This window comes from Stigmatopora argus, chromosome 22, assembly GCF_051989625.1.
Source record: "Stigmatopora argus isolate UIUO_Sarg chromosome 22, RoL_Sarg_1.0, whole genome shotgun sequence".
NCBI lineage: Eukaryota > Metazoa > Chordata > Actinopteri > Syngnathiformes > Syngnathidae > Stigmatopora > Stigmatopora argus.
In genome coordinates, this window is record NC_135408.1 from 6,604,885 (window position 1) to 6,609,661 (window position 4,777).

Below are 4,777 nucleotides of genomic sequence, written 5' to 3' on the forward strand. Positions count from 1 at the left end.
ATTGACTCCCGATTTTGAAGCCCAGGCAGAGCAGGAGCGCTTTCTATTCTGTCGTTCGGGCACTAACTGATGCCCTCATAAATTCTGCGCAGGGAAACAAACAATTGTCCTTTTCGGGGCCTTGTGTGGTTTCGCAGAGGGGGGGCAATCTTGCTAAGCAGGTTTGTATTCTGAGCGGGGTGTGCCTTTGCATTCATCAGCATGTCTTAGCGAGCCAACCATTAACCCACAAAAGAGCCCAGCGGAAGAATTTGCATGCATTTTCGGAGGTAATAAAAAGTACGAGTTTCAGGGCTGCTAGTTCAAATGGATTGCTGTCTATTACAGTCAAAGAGTTCATAGTGAAAGCAATATTTATTTATTTGATGGGGATTTGATAGCTAATTTAACAAATTACGGTTGAATTATTAAATTTGGCCCTTGTATCCTTTGATTTTTTCCCCCACAGAAAAAGTTTAGACACCCCTGTACTGTAAAGTATACTAAATCACAGGCCCAGATTAAAAAAAACGGAAAAAATAATCAGCAAAATATGGCAACTCTTATCTATGTTCTGTCATTTTCAGACTATAAAATGCTACTTTCTCTCATTTTAAACCCGGATTGTAGAAGTTTTAATTCACTGCATTTCCCCAGTCAAAACGGATTAGAAGTCCCTAATTAAAATACATTTTCAAACACTTTTTTTACCCGATTGCAATCGTCTATTCAGAAAATAAAAGTGGGAGAATTTGAAGTTGGCCCTCGCATCAATTTTTTTTTATTTTTTAAGCAACCCTCGGAGAAAATATTTGGACACCCCTGATCCGCGGCTTTGGGAGGAAGTGGAGAAACTATTTTAGCCTAAACCTGTCAGCATATTCCATTTCTCAACTGGAGTTTTGAGGGGTTATCCAAATAGTGAAACAAGGCCGAATAGTGTCACATTCTCGCTTTAAGTCCCACATAATGAATAATAAAATGATTCCTCAAACTTGTCGGAAAACTGACAATGGGAAGAAATTATTTAATAGCCATAAACAAACTCCAACATCTGTTCTTAGTAAAGCAATGTACACTATTTGGAAAAACAGCCTTCCAGGAACAACATTTTCCAAAAAGTGGAATGCAAAAAGGCCGCATTGTACACAAAACTGGCAAAAAAATTAATTAAGACAGAGTGGGACACCAAAGTTTCCCAATTTTGGTCTCATGAAAGTCATAAAATCCTTCCATTGCTTCTCGGACATAAAAACTTCAATAAATATAATTGCAAACAAACATCTGTAACTTATCATATGATTGTAAATCTGAAAAACACATGCAAAAACATGTAAAATTTTGATTTACACGTTTTTGAATAAGATGACAATTGCATTAAATCTTTTGTTACATGGCTTTTCTAAATTGTTTTCCTTTTTAGATCATCATATTTTATAATCCATTTTTCTCTGCCGCAGTTACAGTTAAGGAAAAAGATATTTTCCTAACCAAGGTAAGTGGAAAAAAGATTTTTGCTATTTATACATATTATCTTAGTATATTTTGAAAATGATCCATATCTAAATTTGAGTAAATATGTATCTACATTATATAAAAACATTTTTTACCACAGTTTTATGTCCTGCTAACCAAAGAAGGATCACTTGACATTAAATCTGTGAGTGAGTTTGGCCACCGTCGATGGCAGTTAAACATGATTTCTCACTTGCCATATACATATGTAGTACAATAATATATATATTTTTAAATGTACACTAGTAAAACACACTTTGCAGAACAATAGAAAAATGTCCAGCCACAAAAAACAAGCCCAGAAAATCCCGACCAAGAAAGTTAAATTCATCACATTCCATTACTCCTATCTTTCTTCAAATGTAAATAATCCAAAGCTATATTTCAAAAAAATAAAAACTATATAGTACGTTCTATACAATATTAATATTCCCCCTAGTGAATCAAACGGCAGAACAAAGAGAGCCTAAAAGTCATTTAAGTACTTGCATTAGACTATATTTGTCATCCAAGTTTATTTATGATAAGCAACTGTTATTATTATTATTTTGTGCTAAAAATAATAATGATAACAAACCTCCTTATATGGCTTTAATGTTGGACACCCCTAGTAAAAATCAACCAAAGCAGATCGGTAAAACTGAATATGAAACAGAAAATCCAAGTGAAAGTGAAGGCATTTTTATTATTATGAAGGCCAAATCTTGTGGATTTTTCTAATGAGCCATAGTTCCTTTCATTCATTCCTCTAAATGACACACTGTTGTTGACATAGTTGAAGTGGACCAGACTGACTACGCCGTTCCTCTCCGGCTGTATGAGCTCTTCTTCTCCCCGGCTTTGTGAACTCGTCCACTGTGGGAGCCGAGCGAGCATTGAAGCCCCCCCCCCCCCTCAAACCCCCGGACCTCCGACTACCCCACAACAGATTTACTGCGATTAGCCCAGACCCGTGTTTACTTTTCCCAGCGTGCTTAACTCTCCGTTTCTTTTATTCAAATGAATTCAACTGGCCTCATTCTGTTCCGCGGCCATGTTCATCCATCTTGATGATCCCCCCCCCCACGTCGCAAATAGAACCTAAAACTGAGTTTTGCCAAAGAATGATTTTGTAAAATTAAAAACATGTCATGCCATGTTTGCTTTCTTTTAAGATAAAGTCTTCCTACTTCAATGGTTTGCGAACATCCCCCCCAAAAAACCCAAAATGACTGTGGTCGAGATGCCGCTTGGAAACTTGGAAAGGATGAATCGTATCATTTGACAAACTGTTCCGATAAAACCTTTATCAAAGAAGTGCAGATTTATTACAGCGGTTTGTAAAGAGCATTTAACACGTGTAATTGTCTCAACGAGACACATTTCATCTCCCTTTAACGACGGCAGACATCGCTAAAGGCGCCGTGCCTCCTTTTAAACATTCTCAACTGTCATATGTAGTATCATATAATAAATAAGCAGAGCAGAGATTTCACAAAATGTTGTCACAACAATAACAAATGAACCATAAATAAATGATAACAATGTATCCCCCAGTTGCAAATATTCAAGATGAATAAGTTAACACTGATGAACATGAAATATTGCCATTACATAGCTATACTTTTTAAGAACACGGGAATTTTAAGCATAAAAATGCACATTTAAAGTATTACAATGTCTTTTGCATGAGTAAAATTGTCTTTTTTTTCCCTCTGTTGATCCTTACGACACCCAAAATGGTCTTTCCACAAAATGGAATATAAACTTCACTTTAATAAATATATAAAGTATATAGTGGTTATTTTCTGAGTGTATAGTATTGAAAATTATTCCCCTAGTTTACATTGTATTCATGGGTCAACTGTATTTTTTTTCTTAACATTTTCTTTTTTGAAGCATCAAAACGTTGCAACGTGACCATGAATAACATTTTCATTTTTGTTTCCTAAATAGGTCATTACAGAAGCGTCGTTGGAGTACTACAAGATTCACTAGCTAACTAAAGAATATCGGGGTTATTGACAATTAGGTTGTTTTTTTCTGTGTGCGTAGTTATGCAAATAATTCTCATAGTTTACATTCTCACATGGGCCAACGGTCAACAGGTTTTTTGTTTTGTTTCTTAAATGTGCATGCTTTGCATCATTTGCCATCTCCCAGCAACACTCTTAAGAACACACACAAACCAAAAAAGAAAAAAAAGGCCTTTAACAGCAGAGCACATGGTGGCAGGGTCCTCTTTAAAGGCTGGATTGGGAGTTTTGGGGGTGGGGGTCTACAAAAGTCCATTTACAGTACGGGTCAGTACATCTGAATGCCTTTACTACTCCAGCCAAATTCTTTGTATTCCTCATTGACAACAAGTTATCTAGCCACAAAGGCAATTGGTATGGTATTGTCCCCGTTGACATCAATATTTTCACCGCCATCTTTTTAACCTTCTCTATTACCAGGCAATTCCCACAGAACCAGAGGTCACGCCAAGTACGGAGAGATAGGGGAGAACGGGGTTGGTCGTCACAGTTTTGGTCACTGCCCTTCACTTCAGAACGTCTTAAAATTGTCATTCATTTATTCTAGGGAAGTTTAAAGTCACGGCTTAGATTTGATGGCGTTTCCATTTCTATTTATGTAAAAAAAAAAAAAAAATTCATTCAAGCTGTTTCCCCCCCCCCCAAAAATCAAAGCATGCAACTTGAAATCTTTCCACTTTTTTTTAAATAGATGATCAGATTTAGGTTAAAAAAAAGTAATAATAATTAATCGCCTATCGGAAAAGTTATCAATTCCTTAATCAAATAATTATGGCCAGTTGGCAGACATATTGAATTAACCCAAATTTCCAACAATCAAAATTCAGTTGGACAACCTAGCCCTTCCTTTATATTTTTTATTTGCGTGATTGATCAATTCAATACCGATTTTGCGCAACATCACCTTCTGACAATCTAGTATAAAGTGTGACAACTAACCCATTTGATAACCAACCCAGTTCCCCCTTACTTGTAACCTCCCTAGCAAACACACAATGATAGAAAAGATGTGATTAATAGCATTCTTTTGATTTAGTTTTGTCTCGGTTCGGTACAAAAATGCACTTTCAACCTGGGTTGGGCTACACGTGAATTTTAGCGAATCCTAGGCTATCTTTTAGGCAGCCCATTCAGGTCTCGCTGAGTCAAGTGGGCCGCTCTTCCGCTTTGTGTTGACAGACGCGAAAATGAAGGAATGTGGACCAAATTAATCTTCACAACCTGGATTGTATTGTTTGCACAACGCTCCTCGTCGGCAAATATTGTGT

General features: G+C 36.6%; 1 long non-coding RNA gene across 1 annotated transcript; it reads left to right on the top strand.

Moving 5' to 3' along the window:
• Window positions 1-313: 313 nt before the first annotated feature.
• On the top strand, window positions 314-4,148 carry LOC144067910 (uncharacterized). Its single transcript, XR_013298066.1, has 2 exons — window positions 314-1,474; window positions 2,270-4,148. It is a non-coding gene; the product is annotated as an uncharacterized LOC144067910 (long non-coding RNA).
• Window positions 4,149-4,777: the final 629 nt, after the last annotated feature.